Below are 27,917 nucleotides of genomic sequence, written 5' to 3'. Positions count from 1 at the left end.
GGTAACCATCGTGATTGAAAAAAAAATTTCAAGAAATTTGTTATTGAAAACAAACTATTCATCGCCAACGACATCCCGTATTCCCAAGCGGTCACCCTTCCAAGTACTAACGGGACTCGACGTGACTTAACTTCTGGGAGCTGACGAGACCAGGTGCGTTCTACGTGATATGGCCGTTGACATTCAAAAATGAAAAATTACCCTCCCAGTCCCAATGGATGAATAGAAAATCACTTCAAAGTGATAGAAATGTTTGTTCATTGAATTTGGACTCGTAACCATCGCGAATAAAAAAGCGCGATAAACTTTGAAAAACTCGCAATGAAATGTATCCAGAATCATTCAAATAGATGAATTGAACCTATCTCTATGCCATTGATATTTTTGATCTACGAATTTGGACTGGTAACCATCGCGATTAAAAAACGCGATAAACTTTGAAAAACTCTCAATGGAATTGATCCAGAATCATTCTTATAGATGAATTGAACCTATCTCTAAGGCATTGAAATGTTTTATCTACGAATTTGGACTGGTAACCATCGTGATTGAAAAAAAAATTTCAAGAAATTTGTTATTGAAAACAAACTATTCATCGCCAACGACATCCCGTATTCCCAAGCGGTCACCCTTCCAAGTACTAACGGGACTCGACGTGACTTAACTTCTGGGAGCTGACGAGACCAGGTGCGTTCTACGTGATATGGCCGTTGACATTCAAAAATGAAAAATTACCCTCCCAGTCCCAATGGATGAATAGAAAATCACTTCAAAGTGATAGAAATGTTTGTTCATTGAATTTGGACTCGTAACCATCGCGAATAAAAAAGCGCGATAAACTTTGAAAAACTCGCAATGAAATTTATCCAGAATCATTCAAATAGATGAATTGAACCTATCTCTATGCCATTGATATTTTTGATCTACGAATTTGGACTGGTAACCATCGCGATTAAAAAACGCGATAAACTTTGAAAAACTCTCAATGGAATTGATCCAGAATCATTCTTATAGATGAATTGAACCTATCTCTAAGGCATTGAAATGTTTTATCTACGAATTTGGACTGGTAACCATCGTGATTGAAAAAAAAATTTCAAGAAATTTGTTATTGAAAACAAACTATTCATCGCCAACGACATCCCGTATTCCCAAGCGGTCACCCTTCCAAGTACTAACGGGACTCGACGTGACTTAACTTCTGGGAGCTGACGAGACCAGGTGCGTTCTACGTGATATGGCCGTTGACATTCAAAAATGAAAAATTACCCTCCCAGTCCCAATGGATGAATAGAAAATCACTTCAAAGTGATAGAAATGTTTGTTCATTGAATTTGGACTCGTAACCATCGCGAATAAAAAAGCGCGATAAACTTTGAAAAACTCGCAATGAAATTTATCCAGAATCATTCAAATAGATGAATTGAACCTATCTCTATGCCATTGATATTTTTGATCTACGAATTTGGACTGGTAACCATCGCGATTAAAAAACGCGATAAACTTTGAAAAACTCTCAATGGAATTGATCCAGAATCATTCTTATAGATGAATTGAACCTATCTCTAAGGCTTTGAAATGTTTTATCTACGAATTTGGACTGGTAACCATCGTGATTGAAAAAAAAATTTCAAGAAATTTGTTATTGAAAACAAACTATTCATCGCAAACGACATCCCGTATTCCCAAGCGGTCACCCTTCCAAGTACTAACGGGACTCGACGTAACTTAACTTCTGGGAGCTGACGAGACCAGGTGCGTTCTACGTGATATGGCCATTGACATTCAAAAATGAAAAATTACCCTCCCAGTCCCAATGGATGAATAGAAAATCACTTCAAAGTGATAGAAATGTTTGTTCATTGAATTTGGACTCGTAACCATCGCGAATAAAAAAGCGCGATAAACTTTGAAAAACTCGCAATGAAATTTATCCAGAATCATTCAAATAGATGAATTGAACCTATCTCTATGCCATTGATATTTTTGATCTACGAATTTGGACTGGTAACCATCGCGATTAAAAAACGCGATAAACTTTGAAAAACTCTCAATGGAATTGATCCAGAATCATTCTTATAGATGAATTGAACCTATCCCTAAGGCTTTGAAATGTTTTATCTACGAATTTGGACTGGTAACCATCGTGATTGAAAAAAAAATTTCAAGAAATTTGTTATTGAAAACAAACTATTCATCGCAAACGACATCCCGTATTCCCAAGCGGTCACCCTTCCAAGTACTAACGGGACTCGACGTAACTTAACTTCTGGGAGCTGACGAGACCAGGTGCGTTCTACGTGATATGGCCGTTGACATTCAAAAATGAAAAATTACCCTCCCAGTCCCAATGGATGAATAGAAAATCACTTCAAAGTGATAGAAATGTTTGTTCATTGAATTTGGACTCGTAACCATCGCGAATAAAAAAGCGCGATAAACTTTGAAAAACTCGCAATGAAATTTATCCAGAATCATTCAAATAGATGAATTGAACCTATCTCTATGCCATTGATATTTTTGATCTACGAATTTGGACTGGTAACCATCGCGATTAAAAAACGCGATAAACTTTGAAAAACTCTCAATGGAATTGATCCAGAATCATTCTTATAGATGAATTGAACCTATCTCTAAGGCATTGAAATGTTTTATCTACGAATTTGGACTGGTAACCATCGTGATTGAAAAAAAAATTTCAAGAAATTTGTTATTGAAAACAAACTATTCATCGCCAACGACATCCCGTATTCCCAAGCGGTCACCCTTCCAAGTACTAACGGGACTCGACGTGACTTAACTTCTGGGAGCTGACGAGACCAGGTGCGTTCTACGTGATATGGCCGTTGACATTCAAAAATGAAAAATTACCCTCCCAGTCCCAATGGATGAATAGAAAATCACTTCAAAGTGATAGAAATGTTTGTTCATTGAATTTGGACTCGTAACCATCGCGAATAAAAAAGCGCGATAAACTTTGAAAAACTCGCAATGAAATTTATCCAGAATCATTCAAATAGATGAATTGAACCTATCTCTATGCCATTGATATTTTTGATCTACGAATTTGGACTGGTAACCATCGCGATTAAAAAACGCGATAAACTTTGAAAAACTCTCAATGGAATTGATCCAGAATCATTCTTATAGATGAATTGAACCTATCTCTAAGGCTTTGAAATGTTTTATCTACGAATTTGGACTGGTAACCATCGTGATTGAAAAAAAAATTTCAAGAAATTTGTTATTGAAAACAAACTATTCATCGCAAACGACATCCCGTATTCCCAAGCGGTCACCCTTCCAAGTACTAACGGGACTCGACGTAACTTAACTTCTGGGAGCTGACGAGACCAGGTGCGTTCTACGTGATATGGCCGTTGACATTCAAAAATGAAAAATTACCCTCCCAGTCCCAATGGATGAATAGAAAATCACTTCAAAGTGATAGAAATGTTTGTTCATTGAATTTGGACTCGTAACCATCGCGAATAAAAAAGCGCGATAAACTTTGAAAAACTCGCAATGAAATTTATCCAGAATCATTCAAATAGATGAATTGAACCTATCTCTATGCCATTGATATTTTTGATCTACGAATTTGGACTGGTAACCATCGTGATTGAAAAAAAATTTCAAGAAATTTGTTATTGAAAACAAAATATTCATCGCCAACGACATCCCGTATTCCCAAGCGGTCACCCTTCCAAGTACTAACGGGACTCGACGTAACTTAACTTCTGGGAGCTGACGAGACCAGGTGCGTTCTACGTGATATGGCCGTTGACATTCAAAATTGAAAAATTACCCTCCCAGTCCCAATGGATGAATAGAAAATCACTTCAAAGTGATAGAAATGTTTGTTCATTGAATTTGGACTCGTAACCATCGCGAATAAAAAAGCGCGATAAACTTTGAAAAACTCGCAATGAAATTTATCCAGAATCATTCAAATAGATGAATTGAACCTATCTCTATGCCATTGATATTTTTGATCTACGAATTTGGACTGGTAACCATCGCGATTAAAAAACGCGATAAACTTTGAAAAACTCTCAATGGAATTGATCCAGAATCATTCTTATAGATGAATTGAACCTATCTCTAAGGCATTGAAATGTTTTATCTACGAATTTGGACTGGTAACCATCGTGATTGAAAAAAAAATTTCAAGAAATTTGTTATTGAAAACAAACTATTCATCGCCAACGACATCCCGTATTCCCAAGCGGTCACCCTTCCAAGTACTAACGGGACTCGACGTAACTTAACTTCTGGGAGCTGACGAGACCAGGTGCGTTCTACGTGATATGGCCGTTGACATTCAAAAATGAAAAATTACCCTCCCAGTCCCAATGGATGAATAGAAAATCACTTCAAAGTGATAGAAATGTTTGTTCATTGAATTTGGACTCGTAACCATCGCGAATAAAAAAGCGCGATAAACTTTGAAAAACTCGCAATGAAATTTATCCAGAATCATTCAAATAGATGAATTGAACCTATCTCTATGCCATTGATATTTTTGATCTACGAATTTGGACTGGTAACCATCGTGATTGAAAAAAAATTTCAAGAAATTTGTTATTGAAAACAAAATATTCATCGCCAACGACATCCCGTATTCCCAAGCGGTCACCCTTCCAAGTACTAACGGGACTCGACGTAACTTAACTTCTGGGAGCTGACGAGACCAGGTGCGTTCTACGTGATATGGCCGTTGACATTCAAAATTGAAAAATTACCCTCCCAGTCCCAATGGATGAATAGAAAATCACTTCAAAGTGATAGAAATGTTTGTTCATTGAATTTGGACTCGTAACCATCGCGAATAAAAAAGCGCGATAAACTTTGAAAAACTCGCAATGAAATTTATCCAGAATCATTCAAATAGATGAATTGAACCTATCTCTATGCCATTGATATTTTTGATCTACGAATTTGGACTGGTAACCATCGCGATTAAAAAACGCGATAAACTTTGAAAAACTCTCAATGGAATTGATCCAGAATCATTCTTATAGATGAATTGAACCTATCTCTAAGGCATTGAAATGTTTTATCTACGAATTTGGACTGGTAACCATCGTGATTGAAAAAAAAATTTCAAGAAATTTGTTATTGAAAACAAACTATTCATCGCCAACGACATCCCGTATTCCCAAGCGGTCACCCTTCCAAGTACTAACGGGACTCGACGTGACTTAACTTCTGGGAGCTGACGAGACCAGGTGCGTTCTACGTGATATGGCCGTTGACATTCAAAAATGAAAAATTACCCTCCCAGTCCCAATGGATGAATAGAAAATCACTTCAAAGTGATAGAAATGTTTGTTCATTGAATTTGGACTCGTAACCATCGCGAATAAAAAAGCGCGATAAACTTTGAAAAACTCGCAATGAAATTTATCCAGAATCATTCAAATAGATGAATTGAACCTATCTCTATGCCATTGATATTTTTGATCTACGAATTTGGACTGGTAACCATCGCGATTAAAAAACGCGATAAACTTTGAAAAACTCTCAATGGAATTGATCCAGAATCATTCTTATAGATGAATTGAACCTATCTCTAAGGCATTGAAATGTTTTATCTACGAATTTGGACTGGTAACCATCGTGATTGAAAAAAAAATTTCAAGAAATTTGTTATTGAAAACAAACTATTCATCGCCAACGACATCCCGTATTCCCAAGCGGTCACCCTTCCAAGTACTAACGGGACTCGACGTGACTTAACTTCTGGGAGCTGACGAGACCAGGTGCGTTCTACGTGATATGGCCGTTGACATTCAAAAATGAAAAATTACCCTCCCAGTCCCAATGGATGAATAGAAAATCACTTCAAAGTGATAGAAATGTTTGTTCATTGAATTTGGACTCGTAACCATCGCGAATAAAAAAGCGCGATAAACTTTGAAAAACTCGCAATGAAATTTATCCAGAATCATTCAAATAGATGAATTGAACCTATCTCTATGCCATTGATATTTTTGATCTACGAATTTGGACTGGTAACCATCGCGATTAAAAAACGCGATAAACTTTGAAAAACTCTCAATGGAATTGATCCAGAATCATTCTTATAGATGAATTGAACCTATCTCTAAGGCTTTGAAATGTTTTATCTACGAATTTGGACTGGTAACCATCGTGATTGAAAAAAAAATTTCAAGAAATTTGTTATTGAAAACAAACTATTCATCGCAAACGACATCCCGTATTCCCAAGCGGTCACCCTTCCAAGTACTAACGGGACTCGACGTAACTTAACTTCTGGGAGCTGACGAGACCAGGTGCGTTCTACGTGATATGGCCGTTGACATTCAAAAATGAAAAATTACCCTCCCAGTCCCAATGGATGAATAGAAAATCACTTCAAAGTGATAGAAATGTTTGTTCATTGAATTTGGACTCGTAACCATCGCGAATAAAAAAGCGCGATAAACTTTGAAAAACTCGCAATGAAATTTATCCAGAATCATTCAAATAGATGAATTGAACCTATCTCTATGCCATTGATATTTTTGATCTACGAATTTGGACTGGTAACCATCGTGATTGAAAAAAAATTTCAAGAAATTTGTTATTGAAAACAAAATATTCATCGCCAACGACATCCCGTATTCCCAAGCGGTCACCCTTCCAAGTACTAACGGGACTCGACGTAACTTAACTTCTGGGAGCTGACGAGACCAGGTGCGTTCTACGTGATATGGCCGTTGACATTCAAAATTGAAAAATTACCCTCCCAGTCCCAATGGATGAATAGAAAATCACTTCAAAGTGATAGAAATGTTTGTTCATTGAATTTGGACTCGTAACCATCGCGAATAAAAAAGCGCGATAAACTTTGAAAAACTCGCAATGAAATTTATCCAGAATCATTCAAATAGATGAATTGAACCTATCTCTATGCCATTGATATTTTTGATCTACGAATTTGGACTGGTAACCATCGCGATTAAAAAACGCGATAAACTTTGAAAAACTCTCAATGGAATTGATCCAGAATCATTCTTATAGATGAATTGAACCTATCTCTAAGGCATTGAAATGTTTTATCTACGAATTTGGACTGGTAACCATCGTGATTGAAAAAAAAATTTCAAGAAATTTGTTATTGAAAACAAACTATTCATCGCCAACGACATCCCGTATTCCCAAGCGGTCACCCTTCCAAGTACTAACGGGACTCGACGTAACTTAACTTCTGGGAGCTGACGAGACCAGGTGCGTTCTACGTGATATGGCCGTTGACATTCAAAAATGAAAAATTACCCTCCCAGTCCCAATGGATGAATAGAAAATCACTTCAAAGTGATAGAAATGTTTGTTCATTGAATTTGGACTCGTAACCATCGCGAATAAAAAAGCGCGATAAACTTTGAAAAACTCGCAATGAAATTTATCCAGAATCATTCAAATAGATGAATTGAACCTATCTCTATGCCATTGATATTTTTGATCTACGAATTTGGACTGGTAACCATCGTGATTGAAAAAAAATTTCAAGAAATTTGTTATTGAAAACAAAATATTCATCGCCAACGACATCCCGTATTCCCAAGCGGTCACCCTTCCAAGTACTAACGGGACTCGACGTAACTTAACTTCTGGGAGCTGACGAGACCAGGTGCGTTCTACGTGATATGGCCGTTGACATTCAAAATTGAAAAATTACCCTCCCAGTCCCAATGGATGAATAGAAAATCACTTCAAAGTGATAGAAATGTTTGTTCATTGAATTTGGACTCGTAACCATCGCGAATAAAAAAGCGCGATAAACTTTGAAAAACTCGCAATGAAATTTATCCAGAATCATTCAAATAGATGAATTGAACCTATCTCTATGCCATTGATATTTTTGATCTACGAATTTGGACTGGTAACCATCGCGATTAAAAAACGCGATAAACTTTGAAAAACTCTCAATGGAATTGATCCAGAATCATTCTTATAGATGAATTGAACCTATCTCTAAGGCATTGAAATGTTTTATCTACGAATTTGGACTGGTAACCATCGTGATTGAAAAAAAAATTTCAAGAAATTTGTTATTGAAAACAAACTATTCATCGCCAACGACATCCCGTATTCCCAAGCGGTCACCCTTCCAAGTACTAACGGGACTCGACGTGACTTAACTTCTGGGAGCTGACGAGACCAGGTGCGTTCTACGTGATATGGCCGTTGACATTCAAAAATGAAAAATTACCCTCCCAGTCCCAATGGATGAATAGAAAATCACTTCAAAGTGATAGAAATGTTTGTTCATTGAATTTGGACTCGTAACCATCGCGAATAAAAAAGCGCGATAAACTTTGAAAAACTCGCAATGAAATTTATCCAGAATCATTCAAATAGATGAATTGAACCTATCTCTATGCCATTGATATTTTTGATCTACGAATTTGGACTGGTAACCATCGCGATTAAAAAACGCGATAAACTTTGAAAAACTCTCAATGGAATTGATCCAGAATCATTCTTATAGATGAATTGAACCTATCTCTAAGGCTTTGAAATGTTTTATCTACGAATTTGGACTGGTAACCATCGTGATTGAAAAAAAAATTTCAAGAAATTTGTTATTGAAAACAAACTATTCATCGCAAACGACATCCCGTATTCCCAAGCGGTCACCCTTCCAAGTACTAACGGGACTCGACGTAACTTAACTTCTGGGAGCTGACGAGACCAGGTGCGTTCTACGTGATATGGCCGTTGACATTCAAAAATGAAAAATTACCCTCCCAGTCCCAATGGATGAATAGAAAATCACTTCAAAGTGATAGAAATGTTTGTTCATTGAATTTGGACTCGTAACCATCGCGAATAAAAAAGCGCGATAAACTTTGAAAAACTCGCAATGAAATTTATCCAGAATCATTCAAATAGATGAATTGAACCTATCTCTATGCCATTGATATTTTTGATCTACGAATTTGGACTGGTAACCATCGCGATTAAAAAACGCGATAAACTTTGAAAAACTCTCAATGGAATTGATCCAGAATCATTCTTATAGATGAATTGAACCTATCTCTAAGGCATTGAAATGTTTTATCTACGAATTTGGACTGGTAACCATCGTGATTGAAAAAAAAATTTCAAGAAATTTGTTATTGAAAACAAACTATTCATCGCCAACGACATCCCGTATTCCCAAGCGGTCACCCTTCCAAGTACTAACGGGACTCGACGTGACTTAACTTCTGGGAGCTGACGAGACCAGGTGCGTTCTACGTGATATGGCCGTTGACATTCAAAAATGAAAAATTACCCTCCCAGTCCCAATGGATGAATAGAAAATCACTTCAAAGTGATAGAAATGTTTGTTCATTGAATTTGGACTCGTAACCATCGCGAATAAAAAAGCGCGATAAACTTTGAAAAACTCGCAATGAAATTTATCCAGAATCATTCAAATAGATGAATTGAACCTATCTCTATGCCATTGATATTTTTGATCTACGAATTTGGACTGGTAACCATCGCGATTAAAAAACGCGATAAACTTTGAAAAACTCTCAATGGAATTGATCCAGAATCATTCTTATAGATGAATTGAACCTATCTCTAAGGCTTTGAAATGTTTTATCTACGAATTTGGACTGGTAACCATCGTGATTGAAAAAAAAATTTCAAGAAATTTGTTATTGAAAACAAACTATTCATCGCAAACGACATCCCGTATTCCCAAGCGGTCACCCTTCCAAGTACTAACGGGACTCGACGTAACTTAACTTCTGGGAGCTGACGAGACCAGGTGCGTTCTACGTGATATGGCCGTTGACATTCAAAAATGAAAAATTACCCTCCCAGTCCCAATGGATGAATAGAAAATCACTTCAAAGTGATAGAAATGTTTGTTCATTGAATTTGGACTCGTAACCATCGCGAATAAAAAAGCGCGATAAACTTTGAAAAACTCGCAATGAAATTTATCCAGAATCATTCAAATAGATGAATTGAACCTATCTCTATGCCATTGATATTTTTGATCTACGAATTTGGACTGGTAACCATCGTGATTGAAAAAAAATTTCAAGAAATTTGTTATTGAAAACAAAATATTCATCGCCAACGACATCCCGTATTCCCAAGCGGTCACCCTTCCAAGTACTAACGGGACTCGACGTAACTTAACTTCTGGGAGCTGACGAGACCAGGTGCGTTCTACGTGATATGGCCGTTGACATTCAAAAATGAAAAATTACCCTCCCAGTCCCAATGGATGAATAGAAAATCACTTCAAAGTGATAGAAATGTTTGTTCATTGAATTTGGACTCGTAACCATCGCGAATAAAAAAGCGCGATAAACTTTGAAAAACTCGCAATGAAATTTATCCAGAATCATTCCTATAGATGAATTGAACCTATCTCTATGCCATTGATATTTTTGATCTACGAATTTGGACTGGTAACCATCGCGATTAAAAAACGCGATAAACTTTGAAAAAACTCTCAATGGAATTGATCCAGAATCATTCTTATAGATGAATTGAACCTATCTCTAAGGCATTGAAATGTTTTATCTACGAATTTGGACTGGTAACCATCGTGATTGAAAAAAAAATTTCAAGAAATTTGTTATTGAAAACAAACTATTTATCGCAAACGACATCCCGTATTCCCAAGCGGTCACCCTTCCAAGTACTAACGGGACTCGACGTAACTTAACTTCTGGGATCTGACGAGACCAGGTGTGTTCTACGTGATATGGCCGTTGACATTCAAAAATGAAAAATTACCCTCCCAGTCCCAATGGATGAATAGAAAATCACTTCAAAGTGATAGAAATGTTTGTTCATTGAATTTGGACTCGTAACCATCGCGAATAAAAAAGCGCGATAAACTTTGAAAAACTCGCAATGAAATTTATCCAGAATCATTTAAATAGATGAATTGAACCTATCTCTATGCCATTGATATTTTTGATCTACGAATTTGGACTGGTAACCATCGCGATTAAAAAACGCGATAAACTTTGAAAAACTCTCAATGGAATTGATCCAGAATCATTCTTATAGATGAATTGAACCTATCTCTAAGGCATTGAAATGTTTTATCTACGAATTTGGACTGGTAACCATCGTGATTGAAAAAAAAATTTCAAGAAATTTGTTATTGAAAACAAACTATTCATCGCCAACGACATCCCGTATTCCCAAGCGGTCACCCTTCCAAGTACTAACGGGACTCGACGTGACTTAACTTCTGGGAGCTGACGAGACCAGGTGCGTTCTACGTGATATGGCCGTTGACATTCAAAAATGAAAAATTACCCTCCCAGTCCCAATGGATGAATAGAAAATCACTTCAAAGTGATAGAAATGTTTGTTCATTGAATTTGGACTCGTAACCATCGCGAATAAAAAAGCGCGATAAACTTTGAAAAACTCGCAATGAAATTTATCCAGAATCATTCAAATAGATGAATTGAACCTATCTCTATGCCATTGATATTTTTGATCTACGAATTTGGACTGGTAACCATCGCGATTAAAAAACGCGATAAACTTTGAAAAACTCTCAATGGAATTGATCCAGAATCATTCTTATAGATGAATTGAACCTATCTCTAAGGCATTGAAATGTTTTATCTACGAATTTGGACTGGTAACCATCGTGATTGAAAAAAAAATTTCAAGAAATTTGTTATTGAAAACAAACTATTCATCGCCAACGACATCCCGTATTCCCAAGCGGTCACCCTTCCAAGTACTAACGGGACTCGACGTGACTTAACTTCTGGGAGCTGACGAGACCAGGTGCGTTCTACGTGATATGGCCGTTGACATTCAAAAATGAAAAATTACCCTCCCAGTCCCAATGGATGAATAGAAAATCACTTCAAAGTGATAGAAATGTTTGTTCATTGAATTTGGACTCGTAACCATCGCGAATAAAAAAGCGCGATAAACTTTGAAAAACTCGCAATGAAATTTATCCAGAATCATTCAAATAGATGAATTGAACCTATCTCTATGCCATTGATATTTTTGATCTACGAATTTGGACTGGTAACCATCGCGATTAAAAAACGCGATAAACTTTGAAAAACTCTCAATGGAATTGATCCAGAATCATTCTTATAGATGAATTGAACCTATCTCTAAGGCATTGAAATGTTTTATCTACGAATTTGGACTGGTAACCATCGTGATTGAAAAAAAAATTTCAAGAAATTTGTTACTGAAAACAAACTATTCATCGCAAACGACATCCCGTATTCCCAAGCGGTCACCCTTCCAAGTACTAACGGGACTCGACGTAACTTAACTTCTGGGATCTGACGAGACCAGGTGTGTTCTACGTGATATGGCCGTTGACATTCAAAAATGAAAAATTACCCTCCCAGTCCCAATGGATGAATAGAAAATCACTTCAAAGTGATAGAAATGTTTGTTCATTGAATTTGGACTCGTAACCATCGCGAATAAAAAAGCGCGATAAACTTTGAAAAACTCGCAATGAAATTTATCCAGAATCATTCAAATAGATGAATTGAACCTATCTCTATGCCATTGATATTTTTGATCTACGAATTTGGACTGGTAACCATCGTGATTGAAAAAAAAATTTCAAGAAATTTGTTATTGAAAACAAAATATTCATCGCCAACGACATCCCGTATTCCCAAGCGGTCACCCTTCCAAGTACTAACGGGACTCGACGTAACTTAACTTCTGGGAGCTGACGAGACCAGGTGCGTTCTACGTGATATGGCCGTTGACATTCAAAAATGAAAAATTACCCTCCCAGTCCCAATGAATGAATAGAAAATCACTTCAAAGTGATAGAAATGTTTGTTCATTGAATTTGGACTCGTAACCATCGCGAATAAAAAAGCGCGATAAACTTTGAAAAACTCGCAATGAAATTTATCCAGAATCATTCAAATAGATGAATTGAACCTATCTCTATGCCATTGATATTTTTGATCTACGAATTTGGACTGGTAACCATCGCGATTGAAAAAAAATTTCAAGAAATTTGTTATTGAAAACAAAATATTCATCGCCAACGACATCCCAAGCGGTCACCCTTCCAAGTACTAACAGGACTCGACGTGACTTAACTTCTGGGAGCTGACGAGACCAGGTGCGTTCTACGTGATATGGCCGTTGACATTCAAAAATGAAAAATTACCCTCCCAGTCCCAATGGATGAATAGAAAATCAATTCAAAGTGATAGAAATGTTTGTTCATTGAATTTGGACTCGTAACCATCGCGAATAAAAAAGCGCGATAAACTTTGAAAAACTCGCAATGAAATTTATCCAGAATCATTCAAATAGATGAATTGAACCTATCTCTATGCCATTGATATTTTTGATCTACGAATTTGGACTGGTAACCATCGCGATTAAAAAACGCGATAAACTTTGAAAAACTCTCAATGGAATTGATCCATAATCATTCTTATAGATGAATTGAACCTATCTCTAAGGCATTGAAATGTTTTATCTACGAATTTGGACTGGTAACCATCGTGATTGAAAAAAAAATTTCAAGAAATTTGTTACTGAAAACAAACTATTCATCGCAAACGACATCCCGTATTCCCAAGCGGTCACCCTTCCAAGTACTAACGGGACTCGACGTAACTTAACTTCTGGGATCTGACGAGACCAGGTGTGTTCTACGTGATATGGCCGTTGACATTCAAAAATGAAAAATTACCCTCCCAGTCCCAATGGATGAATAGAAAATCACTTCAAAGTGATAGAAATGTTTGTTCATTGAATTTGGACTCGTAACCATCGCGAATAAAAAAGCGCGATAAACTTTGAAAAACTCGCAATGAAATTTATCCAGAATCATTCAAATAGATGAATTGAACCTATCTCTATGCCATTGATATTTTTGATCTACGAATTTGGACTGGTAACCATCGTGATTGAAAAAAAAATTTCAAGAAATTTGTTATTGAAAACAAAATATTCATCGCCAACGACATCCCGTATTCCCAAGCGGTCACCCTTCCAAGTACTAACGGGACTCGACGTAACTTATTTTCTGGGAGCTGACGAGACCAGGTGCGTTCTACGTGATATGGCCGTTGACATTCAAAAATGAAAAATTACCCTCCCAGTCCCAATGAATGAATAGAAAATCACTTCAAAGTGATAGAAATGTTTGTTCATTGAATTTGGACTCGTAACCATCGCGAATAAAAAAGCGCGATAAACTTTGAAAAACTCGCAATGAAATTTATCCAGAATCATTCAAATAGATGAATTGAACCTATCTCTATGCCATTGATATTTTTGATCTACGAATTTGGACTGGTAACCATCGCGATTGAAAAAAAATTTCAAGAAATTTGTTATTGAAAACAAAATATTCATCGCCAACGACATCCCAAGCGGTCACCCTTCCAAGTACTAACAGGACTCGACGTGACTTAACTTCTGGGAGCTGACGAGACCAGGTGCGTTCTACGTGATATGGCCGTTGACATTCAAAAATGAAAAATTACCCTCCCAGTCCCAATGGATGAATAGAAAATCAATTCAAAGTGATAGAAATGTTTGTTCATTGAATTTGGACTCGTAACCATCGCGAATAAAAAAGCGCGATAAACTTTGAAAAACTCGCAATGAAATTTATCCAGAATCATTCAAATAGATGAATTGAACCTATCTCTATGCCATTGATATTTTTGATCTACGAATTTTGACTGGTAACCATCGCGATTAAAAAACGCGATAAACTTTGAAAAACTCTCAATGGAATTGATCCAGAATCATTCTTATAGATGAATTGAACCTATCTCTAAGGCATTGAAATGTTTTATCTACGAATTTGGACTGGTAACCATCGTGATTGAAAAAAAAATTTCAAGAAATTTGTTATTGAAAACAAACTATTTATCGCAAACGACATCCCGTATTCCCAAGCGGTCACCCTTCCAAGTACTAACGGGACTCGACGTAACTTAACTTCGTGGAGCTGACGAGACCAGGTGCGTTCTACGTGATATGGCCGTTGACATTCAAAAATGAAAAATTACCCTCCCAGTCCCAATGGATGAATAGAAAATCCCTTCAAAGTGATAGAAATGTTTGTTCATTGAATTTGGACTCGTAACCATCGCGAATAAAAAAGCGCGATAAACTTTGAAAAACTCGCAATGAAATTTATCCAGAATCATTCCTATAGATGAATTGAACCTATCTCTATGCCATTGATATTTTTGATCTACGAATTTGGACTGGTAACCATCGCGATTAAAAAACGCGATAAACTTTGAAAAACTCTCAATGGAATTGATCCAGAATCATTCTTATAGATGAATTGAACCTATCTCTAAGGCATTGAAATGTTTTATCTACGAATTTGGACTGGTAACCATCGTGATTGAAAAAAAAATTTCAAGAAATTTGTTATTGAAAACAAACTATTCATCGCCAACGACATCCCGTATTCCCAAGCGGTCACCCTTCCAAGTACTAACGGGACTCGACGTAACTTAACTTCTGGGAGCTGACGAGACCAGGTGCGTTCTACGTGATATGGCCGTTGACATTCAAAAATGAAAAATTACCCTCCCAGTCCCAATGGATGAATAGAAAATCACTTCAAAGTGATAGAAATGTTTGTTCATTGAATTTGGACTCGTAACCATCGCGAATAAAAAAGCGCGATAAACTTTGAAAAACTCGCAATGAAATTTATCCAGAATCATTCCTATAGATGAATTGAACCTATCTCTATGCCATTGATATTTTTGATCTACGAATTTGGACTGGTAACCATCGCGATTAAAAAACGCGATAAACTTTGAAAAAACTCTCAATGGAATTGATCCAGAATCATTCTTATAGATGAATTGAACCTATCTCTAAGGCATTGAAATGTTTTATCTACGAATTTGGACTGGTAACCATCGTGATTGAAAAAAAAATTTCAAGAAATTTGTTATTGAAAACAAACTATTCATCGCCAACGACATCCCGTATTCCCAAGCGGTCACCCTTCCAAGTACTAACGGGACTCGACGTAACTTAACTTCTGGGAGCTGACGAGACCAGGTGCGTTCTACGTGATATGGCCGTTGACATTCAAAAATGAAAAATTACCCTCCCAGTCCCAATGGATGAATAGAAAATCACTTCAAAGTGATAGAAATGTTTGTTCATTGAATTTGGACTCGTAACCATCGCGAATAAAAAAGCGCGATAAACTTTGAAAAACTCGCAATGAAATTTATCCAGAATCATTCCTATAGATGAATTGAACCTTTCTCTATGCCATTGATATTTTTGATCTACGAATTTGGACTGGTAACCATCGCGATTAAAAAACGCGATAAACTTTGAAAAAACTCTCAATGGAATTGATCCAGAATCATTCTTATAGATGAATTGAACCTATCTCTAAGGCATTGAAATGTTTTATCTACGAATTTGGACTGGTAACCATCGTGATTGAAAAAAAAATTTCAAGAAATTTGTTATTGAAAACAAACTATTTATCGCAAACGACATCCCGTATTCCCAAGCGGTCACCCTTCCAAGTACTAACGGGACTCGACGTAACTTAACTTCTGGGAGCTGACGAGACCAGGTGCGTTCTACGTGATATGGCCGTTGACATTCAAAAATGAAAAATTACCCTCCCAGTCCCAATGGATGAATAGAAAATCACTTCAAAGTGATAGAAATGTTTGTTCATTGAATTTGGACTCGTAACCATCGCGAATAAAAAAGCGCGATAAACTTTGAAAAACTCGCAATGAAATTTATCCAGAATCATTCCTATAGATGAATTGAACCTATCTCTATGCCATTGATATTTTTGATCTACGAATTTGGACTGGTAACCATCGCGATTAAAAAACGCGATAAACTTTGAAAAAACTCTCAATGGAATTGATCCAGAATCATTCTTATAGATGAATTGAACCTATCTCTAAGGCATTGAAATGTTTTATCTACGAATTTGGACTGGTAACCATCGTGATTGAAAAAAAAATTTCAAGAAATTTGTTATTGAAAACAAACTATTTATCGCAAACGACATCCCGTATTCCCAAGCGGTCACCCTTCCAAGTACTAACGGGACTCGACGTAACTTAACTTCTGGGAGCTGACGAGACCAGGTGCGTTCTACGTGATATGGCCGTTGACATTCAAAAATGAAAAATTACCCTCCCAGTCCCAATGGATGAATAGAAAATCACTTCAAAGTGATAGAAATGTTTGTTCATTGAATTTGGACTCGTAACCATCGCGAATAAAAAAGCGCGATAAACTTTGAAAAACTCGCAATGAAATTTATCCAGAATCATTCAAATAGATGAATTGAACCTATCTCTATGCCATTGATATTTTTGATCTACGAATTTGGACTGGTAACCATCGCGATTGAAAAAAAATTTCAAGAAATTTGTTATTGAAAACAAAATATTCATCGCCAACGACATCCCAAGCGGTCACCCTTCCAAGTACTAACAGGACTCGACGTGACTTAACTTCTGGGAGCTGACGAGACCAGGTGCGTTCTACGTGATATGGCCGTTGACATTCAAAAATGAAAAATTACCCTCCCAGTCCCAATGGATGAATAGAAAATCAATTCAAAGTGATAGAAATGTTTGTTCATTGAATTTGGACTCGTAACCATCGCGAATAAAAAAGCGCGATAAACTTTGAAAAACTCGCAATGAAATTTATCCAGAATCATTCAAATAGATGAATTGAACCTATCTCTATGCCATTGATATTTTTGATCTACGAATTTGGACTGGTAACCATCGCGATTAAAAAACGCGATAAACTTTGAAAAAACTCTCAATGGAATTGATCCAGAATCATTCTTATAGATGAATTGAACCTATCTCTAAGGCATTGAAATGTTTTATCTACGAATTTGGACTGGTAACCATCGTGATTGAAAAAAAAATTTCAAGAAATTTGTTATTGAAAACAAACTATTTATCGCAAACGACATCCCGTATTCCCAAGCGGTCACCCTTCCAAGTACTAACGGGACTCGACGTAACTTAACTTCTGGGAGCTGACGAGACCAGGTGCGTTCTACGTGATATGGCCGTTGACATTCAAAAATGAAAAATTACCCTCCCAGTCCCAATGGATGAATAGAAAATCACTTCAAAGTGATAGAAATGTTTGTTCATTGAATTTGGACTCGTAACCATCGCGAATAAAAAAGCGCGATAAACTTTGAAAAACTCGCAATGAAATTTATCCAGAATCATTCAAATAGATGAATTGAACCTATCTCTATGCCATTGATATTTTTGATCTACGAATTTGGACTGGTAACCATCGCGATTGAAAAAAAATTTCAAGAAATTTGTTATTGAAAACAAAATATTCATCGCCAACGACATCCCAAGCGGTCACCCTTCCAAGTACTAACAGGACTCGACGTGACTTAACTTCTGGGAGCTGACGAGACCAGGTGCGTTCTACGTGATATGGCCGTTGACATTCAAAAATGAAAAATTACCCTCCCAGTCCCAATGGATGAATAGAAAATCAATTCAAAGTGATAGAAATGTTTGTTCATTGAATTTGGACTCGTAACCATCGCGAATAAAAAAGCGCGATAAACTTTGAAAAACTCGCAATGAAATTTATCCAGAATCATTCAAATAGATGAATTGAACCTATCTCTATGCCATTGATATTTTTGATCTACGAATTTTGACTGGTAACCATCGCGATTAAAAAACGCGATAAACTTTGAAAAACTCTCAATGGAATTGATCCAGAATCATTCTTATAGATGAATTGAACCTATCTCTAAGGCATTGAAATGTTTTATCTACGAATTTGGACTGGTAACCATCGTGATTGAAAAAAAAATTTCAAGAAATTTGTTATTGAAAACAAACTATTTATCGCAAACGACATCCCGTATTCCCAAGCGGTCACCCTTCCAAGTACTAACGGGACTCGACGTAACTTAACTTCTGGGAGCTGACGAGACCAGGTGCGTTCTACGTGATATGGCCGTTGACATTCAAAAATGAAAAATTACCCTCCCAGTCCCAATGGATGAATAGAAAATCCCTTCAAAGTGATAGAAATGTTTGTTCATTGAATTTGGACTCGTAACCATCGCGAATAAAAAAGCGCGATAAACTTTGAAAAACTCGCAATGAAATTTATCCAGAATCATTCCTATAGATGAATTGAACCTATCTCTATGCCATTGATATTTTTGATCTACGAATTTGGACTGGTAACCATCGCGATTAAAAAACGCGATAAACTTTGAAAAACTCTCAATGGAATTGATCCAGAATCATTCTTATAGATGAATTGAACCTATCTCTAAGGCATTGAAATGTTTTATCTACGAATTTGGACTGGTAACCATCGTGATTGAAAAAAAAATTTCAAGAAATTTGTTATTGAAAACAAACTATTCATCGCCAACGACATCCCGTATTCCCAAGCGGTCACCCTTCCAAGTACTAACGGGACTCGACGTAACTTAACTTCTGGGAGCTGACGAGACCAGGTGCGTTCTACGTGATATGGCCGTTGACATTCAAAAATGAAAAATTACCCTCCCAGTCCCAATGGATGAATAGAAAATCACTTCAAAGTGATAGAAATGTTTGTTCATTGAATTTGGACTCGTAACCATCGCGAATAAAAAAGCGCGATAAACTTTGAAAAACTCGCAATGAAATTTATCCAGAATCATTCCTATAGATGAATTGAACCTATCTCTATGCCATTGATATTTTTGATCTACGAATTTGGACTGGTAACCATCGCGATTAAAAAACGCGATAAACTTTGAAAAAACTCTCAATGGAATTGATCCAGAATCATTCTTATAGATGAATTGAACCTATCTCTAAGGCATTGAAATGTTTTATCTACGAATTTGGACTGGTAACCATCGTGATTGAAAAAAAAATTTCAAGAAATTTGTTATTGAAAACAAACTATTTATCGCAAACGACATCCCGTATTCCCAAGCGGTCACCCTTCCAAGTACTAACGGGACTCGACGTAACTTAACTTCTGGGAGCTGACGAGACCAGGTGCGTTCTACGTGATATGGCCGTTGACATTCAAAAATGAAAAATTACCCTCCCAGTCCCAATGGATGAATAGAAAATCACTTCAAAGTGATAGAAATGTTTGTTCATTGAATTTGGACTCGTAACCATCGCGAATAAAAAAGCGCGATAAACTTTGAAAAACTCGCAATGAAATTTATCCAGAATCATTCCTATAGATGAATTGAACCTATCTCTATGCCATTGATATTTTTGATCTACGAATTTGGACTGGTAACCATCGCGATTAAAAAACGCGATAAACTTTGAAAAAACTCTCAATGGAATTGATCCAGAATCATTCTTATAGATGAATTGAACCTATCTCTAAGGCATTGAAATGTTTTATCTACGAATTTGGACTGGTAACCATCGTGATTGAAAAAAAAATTTCAAGAAATTTGTTATTGAAAACAAACTATTTATCGCAAACGACATCCCGTATTCCCAAGCGGTCACCCTTCCAAGTACTAACGGGACTCGACGTAACTTAACTTCTGGGAGCTGACGAGACCAGGTGCGTTCTACGTGATATGGCCGTTGACATTCAAAAATGAAAAATTACCCTCCCAGTCCCAATGGATGAATAGAAAATCACTTCAAAGTGATAGAAATGTTTGTTCATTGAATTTGGACTCGTAACCATCGCGAATAAAAAAGCGCGATAAACTTTGAAAAACTCGCAATGAAATTTATCCAGAATCATTCAAATAGATGAATTGAACCTATCTCTATGCCATTGATATTTTTGATCTACGAATTTGGACTGGTAACCATCGCGATTAAAAAACGCGATAAACTTTGAAAAACTCTCAATGGAATTGATCCAGAATCATTCTTATAGATGAATTGAACCTATCTCTAAGGCATTGAAATGTTTTATCTACGAATTTGGACTGGTAACCATCGTGATTGAAAAAAAAATTTCAAGAAATTTGTTATTGAAAACAAACTATTTATCGCAAACGACATCCCGTATTCCCAAGCGGTCACCCTTCCAAGTACTAACGGGACTCGACGTAACTTAACTTCTGGGAGCTGACGAGACCAGGTGCGTTCTACGTGATATGGCCGTTGACATTCAAAAATGAAAAATTACCCTCCCAGTCCCAATGGATGAATAGAAAATCACTTCAAAGTGATAGAAATGTTTGTTCATTGAATTTGGACTCGTAACCATCGCGAATAAAAAAGCGCGATAAACTTTGAAAAACTCGCAATGAAATTTATCCAGAATCATTCCTATAGATGAATTGAACCTATCTCTATGCCATTGATATTTTTGATCTACGAATTTGGACTGGTAACCATCGCGATTAAAAAACGCGATAAACTTTGAAAAAACTCTCAATGGAATTGATCCAGAATCATTCTTATAGATGAATTGAACCTATCTCTAAGGCATTGAAATGTTTTATCTACGAATTTGGACTGGTAACCATCGTGATTGAAAAAAAAATTTCAAGAAATTTGTTATTGAAAACAAACTATTTATCGCAAACGACATCCCGTATTCCCAAGCGGTCACCCTTCCAAGTACTAACGGGACTCGACGTAACTTAACTTCTGGGAGCTGACGAGACCAGGTGCGTTCTACGTGATATGGCCGTTGACATTCAAAAATGAAAAATTACCCTCCCAGTCCCAATGGATGAATAGAAAATCACTTCAAAGTGATAGAAATGTTTGTTCATTGAATTTGGACTCGTAACCATCGCGAATAAAAAAGCGCGATAAACTTTGAAAAACTCGCAATGAAATTTATCCAGAATCATTCAAATAGATGAATTGAACCTATCTCTATGCCATTGATATTTTTGATCTACGAATTTGGACTGGTAACCATCGCGATTAAAAAACGCGATAAACTTTGAAAAACTCTCAATGGAATTGATCCAGAATCATTCTTATAGATGAATTGAACCTATCTCTAAGGCATTGAAATGTTTTATCTACGAATTTGGACTGGTAACCATCGTGATTGAAAAAAAAATTTCAAGAAATTTGTTATTGAAAACAAACTATTTATCGCAAACGACATCCCGTATTCCCAAGCGGTCACCCTTCCAAGTACTAACGGGACTCGACGTAACTTAACTTCTGGGAGCTGACGAGACCAGGTGCGTTCTACGTGATATGGCCGTTGACATTCAAAAATGAAAAATTACCCTCCCAGTCCCAATGGATGAATAGAAAATCACTTCAAAGTGATAGAAATGTTTGTTCATTGAATTTGGACTCGTAACCATCGCGAATAAAAAAGCGCGATAAACTTTGAAAAACTCGCAATGAAATTTATCCAGAATCATTCAAATAGATGAATTGAACCTATCTCTATGCCATTGATATTTTTGATCTACGAATTTGGACTGGTAACCATCGCGATTAAAAAACGCGATAAACTTTGAAAAACTCTCAATGGAATTGATCCAGAATCATTCTTATAGATGAATTGAACCTATCTCTAAGGCATTGAAATGTTTTATCTACGAATTTGGACTGGTAACCATCGTGATTGAAAAAAAAATTTCAAGAAATTTGTTATTGAAAACAAACTATTTATCGCAAACGACATCCCGTATTCCCAAGCGGTCACCCTTCCAAGTACTAACGGGACTCGACGTAACTTAACTTCTGGGAGCTGACGAGACCAGGTGCGTTCTACGTGATATGGCCGTTGACATTCAAAAATGAAAAATTACCCTCCCAGTCCCAATGGATGAATAGAAAATCACTTCAAAGTGATAGAAATGTTTGTTCATTGAATTTGGACTCGTAACCATCGCGAATAAAAAAGCGCGATAAACTTTGAAAAACTCGCAATGAAATTTATCCAGAATCATTCCTATAGATGAATTGAACCTATCTCTATGCCATTGATATTTTTGATCTACGAATTTGGACTGGTAACCATCGCGATTAAAAAACGCGATAAACTTTGAAAAAACTCTCAATGGAATTGATCCAGAATCATTCTTATAGATGAATTGAACCTATCTCTAAGGCATTGAAATGTTTTATCTACGAATTTGGACTGGTAACCATCGTGATTGAAAAAAAAATTTCAAGAAATTTGTTATTGAAAACAAACTATTTATCGCAAACGACATCCCGTATTCCCAAGCGGTCACCCTTCCAAGTACTAACGGGACTCGACGTAACTTAACTTCTGGGAGCTGACGAGACCAGGTGCGTTCTACGTGATATGGCCGTTGACATTCAAAAATGAAAAATTACCCTCCCAGTCCCAATGGATGAATAGAAAATCACTTCAAAGTGATAGAAATGTTTGTTCATTGAATTTGGACTCGTAACCATCGCGAATAAAAAAGCGCGATAAACTTTGAAAAACTCGCAATGAAATTTATCCAGAATCATTCAAATAGATGAATTGAACCTATCTCTATGCCATTGATATTTTTGATCTACGAATTTGGACTGGTAACCATCGCGATTAAAAAACGCGATAAACTTTGAAAAACTCTCAATGGAATTGATCCAGAATCATTCTTATAGATGAATTGAACCTATTTCTAAGGCATTGAAATGTTTTATCTACGAATTTGGACTGGTAACCATCGTGATTGAAAAAAAAATTTCAAGAAATTTGTTATTGAAAACAAACTATTCATCGCAAACGACATCCCGTATTCCCAAGCGGTCACCCTTCCAAGTACTAACGGGACTCGACGTAACTTAACTTCTGGGAGCTGACGAGACCAGGTGCGTTCTACGTGATATGGCCGTTGACATTCAAAAATGAAAAATTACCCTCCCAGTCCCAATGGATGAATAGAAAATCACTTCAAAGTGATAGAAATGTTTGTTCATTGAATTTGGACTCGTAACCATCGCGAATAAAAAAGCGCGATAAACTTTGAAAAACTCGCAATGAAATTTATCCAGAATCATTTAAATAGATGAATTGAACCTATCTCTATGCCATTGATATTTTTGATCTACGAATTTGGACTGGTAACCATCGCGATTAAAAAACGCGATAAACTTTGAAAAACTCTCAATGGAATTGATCCAGAATCATTCTTATAGATGAATTGAACCTATTTCTAAGGCATTGAAATGTTTTATCTACGAATTTGGACTGGTAACCATCGTGATTGAAAAAAAAATTTCAAGAAATTTGTTATTGAAAACAAACTATTCATCGCCAACGACATCCCGTATTCCCAAGCGGTCACCCTTCCAAGTACTAACGGGACTCGACGTAACTTAACTTCTGGGAGCTGACGAGACCAGGTGCGTTCTACGTGATATGGCCGTTGACATTCAAAAATGAAAAATTACCCTCCCAGTCCCAATGGATGAATAGAAAATCACTTCAAAGTGATAGAAATGTTTGTTCATTGAATTTGGACTCGTAACCATCGCGAATAAAAAAGCGCGATAAACTTTGAAAAACTCGCAATGAAATTTATCCAGAATCATTCAAATAGATGAATTGAACCTATCTCTATGCCATTGATATTTTTGATCTACGAATTTGGACTGGTAACCATCGTGATTGAAAAAAAATTTCAAGAAATTTGTTATTGAAAACAAAATATTCATCGCCAACGACATCCCGTATTCCCAAGCGGTCACCCTTCCAAGTACTAACGGGACTCGACGTAACTTAACTTCTGGGAGCTGACGAGACCAGGTGCGTTCCACGTGATATGGCCGTTGACATTCAAAAATGAAAAATTACCCTCCCAGTCCCAATGGATGAATAAGAAAATCACTTCAAAGTGATAGAAATGTTTGTTCATTGAATTTGGACTCGTAACCATCGCGAATAAAAAAGCGCGATAAACTTTGAAAAACTCGCAATGAAATTTATCCAGAATCATTCAAATAGATGAATTGAACCTATCTCTATGCCATTGATATTTTTGATCTACGAATTTGGACTGGTAACCATCGCGATTAAAAAACGCGATAAACTTTGAAAAACTCTCAATGGAATTGATCCAGAATCATTCTTATAAATGAATTGAACCTATCTCTAAGGCATTGAAATGTTTTATCTACGAATTTGGACTGGTAACCATCGTGATTGAAAAAAAAATTTCAAGAAATTTGTTATTGAAAACAAACTATTCATCGCCAACGACATCCCGTATTCCCAAGCGGTCACCCTTCCAAGTACTAACGGGACTCGACGTAACTTAACTTCTGGGAGCTGACGAGACCAGGTGCGTTCTACGTGATATGGCCGTTGACATTCAAAAATGAAAAATTACCCTCCCAGTCCCAATGGATGAATAGAAAATCACTTCAAAGTGATAGAAATGTTTGTTCATTGAATTTGGACTCGTCACCATCGCGAATAAAAAAGCGCGATAAACTTTGAAAAACTCGCAATGAAATTTATCCAGAATCATTCAAATAGATGAATTGAACCTATCTCTATGCCATTGATATTTTTGATCTACGAATTTGGACTGGTAACCATCGTGATTGAAAAAAAATTTCAAGAAATTTGTTATTGAAAACAAAATATTCATCGCCAACGACATCCCGTATTCCCAAGCGGTCACCCTTCCAAGTACTAACGGGACTCGACGTAACTTAACTTCTGGGAGCTGACGAGACCAGGTGCGTTCTACGTGATATGGCCGTTGACATTCAAAAATGAAAAATTACCCTCCCAGTCCCAATGGATGAATAAGAAAATCACTTCAAAGTGATAGAAATGTTTGTTCATTGAATTTGGACTCGTAACCATCGCGAATAAAAAAGCGCGATAAACTTTGAAAAACTCGCAATGAAATTTATCCAGAATCATTTAAATAGATGAATTGAACCTATCTCTATGCCATTGATATTTTTGATCTACGAATTTGGACTGGTAACCATCGCGATTAAAAAACGCGATAAACTTTGAAAAACTCTCAATGGAATTGATCCAGAATCATTCTTATAGATGAATTAAACCTATCTCTAAGGCATTGAAATGTTTTATCTACGAATTTGGACTGGTAACCATCGTGATTGAAAAAGAAATTTCAAGAAATTTGTTATTGAAAACAAACTATTCATCGCCAACGACATCCCGTATTCCCAAGCGGTCACCCTTCCAAGTACTAACGGGACTCGACGTAACTTAACTTCTGGGAGCTGACGAGACCAGGTGCGTTCTACGTGATATGGCCGTTGACATTCAAAAATGAAAAATTACCCTCCCAGTCCCAATGGATGAATAGAAAATCACTTCAAAGTGATAGAAATGTTTGTTCATTGAATTTGGACTCGTAACCATCGCGAATAAAAAAGCGCGATAAACTTTGAAAAACTCGCAATGAAATTTATCCAGAATCATTCAAATAGATGAATTGAACCTATCTCTAAGGCATTGAAATGTTTTATCTACGAATTTGGACTGGTAACCATCGTGATTGAAAAAAAATTTCAAGAAATTTGTTATTGAAAACAAACTATTTATCGCAAACGACATCCCGTATTCCCAAGCGGTCACCCTTCCAAGTACTAACGGGACTCGACGTAACTTAACTTCTGGGAGCTGACGAGACCAGGTGCGTTCTACGTGATATGGCCGTTGACATTCAAAAATGAAAAATTACCCTCCCAGTCCCAATGGATGAATAGAAAATCACTTCAAAGTGATAGAAATGTTTGTTCATTGAATTTGGACTCGTAACCATCGCGAATAAAAAAGCGCGATAAACTTTGAAAAACTCGCAATGAAATTTATCCAGAATCATTCAAATAGATGAATTGAACCTATCTCTATGCCATTGATATTTTTGATCTACGAATTTGGACTGGTAACCATCGCGATTAAAAAACGCGATAAACTTTGAAAAACTCTCAATGGAATTGATCCAGAATCATTCTTATAGATGAATTGAACCTATCTCTAAGGCATTGAAATGTTTTATCTACGAATTTGGACTGGTAACCATCGTGATTGAAAAAAAAATTTCAAGAAATTTGTTATTGAAAACAAACTATTTATCGCAAACGACATCCCGTATTCCCAAGCGGTCACCCTTCCAAGTACTAACGGGACTCGACGTAACTTAACTTCTGGGAGCTGACGAGACCAGGTGCGTTCTACGTGATATGGCCGTTGACATTCAAAAATGAAAAATTACCCTCCCAGTCCCAATGGATGAATAGAAAATCACTTCAAAGTGATAGAAATGTTTGTTCATTGAATTTGGACTCGTAACCATCGCGAATAAAAAAGCGCGATAAACTTTGAAAAACTCGCAATGAAATTTATCCAGAATCATTCCTATAGATGAATTGAACCTATCTCTATGCCATTGATATTTTTGATCTACGAATTTGGACTGGTAACCATCGCGATTAAAAAACGCGATAAACTTTGAAAAAACTCTCAATGGAATTGATCCAGAATCATTCTTATAGATGAATTGAACCTATCTCTAAGGCATTGAAATGTTTTATCTACGAATTTGGACTGGTAACCATCGTGATTGAAAAAAAAATTTCAAGAAATTTGTTATTGAAAACAAACTATTTATCGCAAACGACATCCCGTATTCCCAAGCGGTCACCCTTCCAAGTACTAACGGGACTCGACGTAACTTAACTTCTGGGAGCTGACGAGACCAGGTGCGTTCTACGTGATATGGCCGTTGACATTCAAAAATGAAAAATTACCCTCCCAGTCCCAATGGATGAATAGAAAATCACTTCAAAGTGATAGAAATGTTTGTTCATTGAATTTGGACTCGTAACCATCGCGAATAAAAAAGCGCGATAAACTTTGAAAAACTCGCAATGAAATTTATCCAGAATCATTCAAATAGATGAATTGAACCTATCTCTATGCCATTGATATTTTTGATCTACGAATTT

At 36.6% G+C, this 27,917-nt stretch overlaps 52 pseudogenes; all 52 read right to left on the bottom strand.

Annotated features, from left to right (window-relative positions):
• Positions 1 to 62: 62 nt before the first annotated feature.
• Positions 63 to 181, bottom strand: LOC124334749 (annotated as a pseudogene).
• A 415-nt stretch (positions 182 to 596) lies between these two features.
• Positions 597 to 715, bottom strand: LOC124334748 (annotated as a pseudogene).
• A 415-nt stretch (positions 716 to 1,130) lies between these two features.
• Positions 1,131 to 1,249, bottom strand: LOC124334745 (annotated as a pseudogene).
• Positions 1,250 to 1,664: 415 nt separating this feature from the next.
• LOC124335267 lies at positions 1,665 to 1,783 on the bottom strand (annotated as a pseudogene).
• Positions 1,784 to 2,198: 415 nt separating this feature from the next.
• On the bottom strand, positions 2,199 to 2,317 carry LOC124334506 (annotated as a pseudogene).
• A 415-nt stretch (positions 2,318 to 2,732) lies between these two features.
• On the bottom strand, positions 2,733 to 2,851 carry LOC124334744 (annotated as a pseudogene).
• A 415-nt stretch (positions 2,852 to 3,266) lies between these two features.
• Positions 3,267 to 3,385, bottom strand: LOC124334505 (annotated as a pseudogene).
• Positions 3,386 to 3,669: 284 nt separating this feature from the next.
• LOC124330715 lies at positions 3,670 to 3,788 on the bottom strand (annotated as a pseudogene).
• A 415-nt stretch (positions 3,789 to 4,203) lies between these two features.
• LOC124330714 lies at positions 4,204 to 4,322 on the bottom strand (annotated as a pseudogene).
• Positions 4,323 to 4,606: 284 nt separating this feature from the next.
• On the bottom strand, positions 4,607 to 4,725 carry LOC124330713 (annotated as a pseudogene).
• Positions 4,726 to 5,140: 415 nt separating this feature from the next.
• On the bottom strand, positions 5,141 to 5,259 carry LOC124334743 (annotated as a pseudogene).
• Positions 5,260 to 5,674: 415 nt separating this feature from the next.
• On the bottom strand, positions 5,675 to 5,793 carry LOC124334742 (annotated as a pseudogene).
• A 415-nt stretch (positions 5,794 to 6,208) lies between these two features.
• Positions 6,209 to 6,327, bottom strand: LOC124334504 (annotated as a pseudogene).
• A 284-nt stretch (positions 6,328 to 6,611) lies between these two features.
• Positions 6,612 to 6,730, bottom strand: LOC124330712 (annotated as a pseudogene).
• Positions 6,731 to 7,145: 415 nt separating this feature from the next.
• Positions 7,146 to 7,264, bottom strand: LOC124330710 (annotated as a pseudogene).
• A 284-nt stretch (positions 7,265 to 7,548) lies between these two features.
• Positions 7,549 to 7,667, bottom strand: LOC124330709 (annotated as a pseudogene).
• A 415-nt stretch (positions 7,668 to 8,082) lies between these two features.
• On the bottom strand, positions 8,083 to 8,201 carry LOC124334741 (annotated as a pseudogene).
• Positions 8,202 to 8,616: 415 nt separating this feature from the next.
• LOC124334502 lies at positions 8,617 to 8,735 on the bottom strand (annotated as a pseudogene).
• Positions 8,736 to 9,150: 415 nt separating this feature from the next.
• On the bottom strand, positions 9,151 to 9,269 carry LOC124334740 (annotated as a pseudogene).
• Positions 9,270 to 9,684: 415 nt separating this feature from the next.
• Positions 9,685 to 9,803, bottom strand: LOC124334501 (annotated as a pseudogene).
• A 284-nt stretch (positions 9,804 to 10,087) lies between these two features.
• Positions 10,088 to 10,206, bottom strand: LOC124330708 (annotated as a pseudogene).
• Positions 10,207 to 10,622: 416 nt separating this feature from the next.
• On the bottom strand, positions 10,623 to 10,741 carry LOC124331006 (annotated as a pseudogene).
• A 415-nt stretch (positions 10,742 to 11,156) lies between these two features.
• On the bottom strand, positions 11,157 to 11,275 carry LOC124334739 (annotated as a pseudogene).
• A 415-nt stretch (positions 11,276 to 11,690) lies between these two features.
• Positions 11,691 to 11,809, bottom strand: LOC124334738 (annotated as a pseudogene).
• A 415-nt stretch (positions 11,810 to 12,224) lies between these two features.
• On the bottom strand, positions 12,225 to 12,343 carry LOC124330995 (annotated as a pseudogene).
• A 285-nt stretch (positions 12,344 to 12,628) lies between these two features.
• On the bottom strand, positions 12,629 to 12,747 carry LOC124330707 (annotated as a pseudogene).
• An 810-nt stretch (positions 12,748 to 13,557) lies between these two features.
• LOC124330983 lies at positions 13,558 to 13,676 on the bottom strand (annotated as a pseudogene).
• A 285-nt stretch (positions 13,677 to 13,961) lies between these two features.
• On the bottom strand, positions 13,962 to 14,080 carry LOC124329836 (annotated as a pseudogene).
• Positions 14,081 to 14,890: 810 nt separating this feature from the next.
• Positions 14,891 to 15,009, bottom strand: LOC124330334 (annotated as a pseudogene).
• Positions 15,010 to 15,424: 415 nt separating this feature from the next.
• LOC124330706 lies at positions 15,425 to 15,543 on the bottom strand (annotated as a pseudogene).
• Positions 15,544 to 15,959: 416 nt separating this feature from the next.
• LOC124330705 lies at positions 15,960 to 16,078 on the bottom strand (annotated as a pseudogene).
• A 416-nt stretch (positions 16,079 to 16,494) lies between these two features.
• Positions 16,495 to 16,613, bottom strand: LOC124334500 (annotated as a pseudogene).
• A 416-nt stretch (positions 16,614 to 17,029) lies between these two features.
• LOC124334499 lies at positions 17,030 to 17,148 on the bottom strand (annotated as a pseudogene).
• An 811-nt stretch (positions 17,149 to 17,959) lies between these two features.
• Positions 17,960 to 18,078, bottom strand: LOC124334498 (annotated as a pseudogene).
• An 810-nt stretch (positions 18,079 to 18,888) lies between these two features.
• LOC124334496 lies at positions 18,889 to 19,007 on the bottom strand (annotated as a pseudogene).
• A 415-nt stretch (positions 19,008 to 19,422) lies between these two features.
• LOC124330704 lies at positions 19,423 to 19,541 on the bottom strand (annotated as a pseudogene).
• A 416-nt stretch (positions 19,542 to 19,957) lies between these two features.
• On the bottom strand, positions 19,958 to 20,076 carry LOC124334495 (annotated as a pseudogene).
• A 416-nt stretch (positions 20,077 to 20,492) lies between these two features.
• Positions 20,493 to 20,611, bottom strand: LOC124334494 (annotated as a pseudogene).
• A 415-nt stretch (positions 20,612 to 21,026) lies between these two features.
• On the bottom strand, positions 21,027 to 21,145 carry LOC124334493 (annotated as a pseudogene).
• Positions 21,146 to 21,561: 416 nt separating this feature from the next.
• Positions 21,562 to 21,680, bottom strand: LOC124334492 (annotated as a pseudogene).
• Positions 21,681 to 22,095: 415 nt separating this feature from the next.
• On the bottom strand, positions 22,096 to 22,214 carry LOC124334490 (annotated as a pseudogene).
• Positions 22,215 to 22,629: 415 nt separating this feature from the next.
• LOC124334489 lies at positions 22,630 to 22,748 on the bottom strand (annotated as a pseudogene).
• A 416-nt stretch (positions 22,749 to 23,164) lies between these two features.
• LOC124334488 lies at positions 23,165 to 23,283 on the bottom strand (annotated as a pseudogene).
• A 415-nt stretch (positions 23,284 to 23,698) lies between these two features.
• LOC124334487 lies at positions 23,699 to 23,817 on the bottom strand (annotated as a pseudogene).
• A 415-nt stretch (positions 23,818 to 24,232) lies between these two features.
• Positions 24,233 to 24,351, bottom strand: LOC124330703 (annotated as a pseudogene).
• A 284-nt stretch (positions 24,352 to 24,635) lies between these two features.
• Positions 24,636 to 24,754, bottom strand: LOC124333734 (annotated as a pseudogene).
• A 416-nt stretch (positions 24,755 to 25,170) lies between these two features.
• Positions 25,171 to 25,289, bottom strand: LOC124330702 (annotated as a pseudogene).
• Positions 25,290 to 25,573: 284 nt separating this feature from the next.
• LOC124330701 lies at positions 25,574 to 25,692 on the bottom strand (annotated as a pseudogene).
• A 416-nt stretch (positions 25,693 to 26,108) lies between these two features.
• LOC124330699 lies at positions 26,109 to 26,227 on the bottom strand (annotated as a pseudogene).
• A 284-nt stretch (positions 26,228 to 26,511) lies between these two features.
• On the bottom strand, positions 26,512 to 26,630 carry LOC124334486 (annotated as a pseudogene).
• A 415-nt stretch (positions 26,631 to 27,045) lies between these two features.
• On the bottom strand, positions 27,046 to 27,164 carry LOC124334485 (annotated as a pseudogene).
• Positions 27,165 to 27,580: 416 nt separating this feature from the next.
• Positions 27,581 to 27,699, bottom strand: LOC124334484 (annotated as a pseudogene).
• Positions 27,700 to 27,917: the final 218 nt, after the last annotated feature.

The sequence above is a fragment of the Daphnia pulicaria genome, chromosome 3 (genome assembly GCF_021234035.1).
Source record: "Daphnia pulicaria isolate SC F1-1A chromosome 3, SC_F0-13Bv2, whole genome shotgun sequence".
In the NCBI taxonomy this organism is placed as follows: domain Eukaryota; kingdom Metazoa; phylum Arthropoda; class Branchiopoda; order Diplostraca; family Daphniidae; genus Daphnia; species Daphnia pulicaria.
The sequence above is the reverse complement of the archived record's forward strand: the minus strand, read 5'-3'. Positions and strand labels throughout refer to the sequence as shown.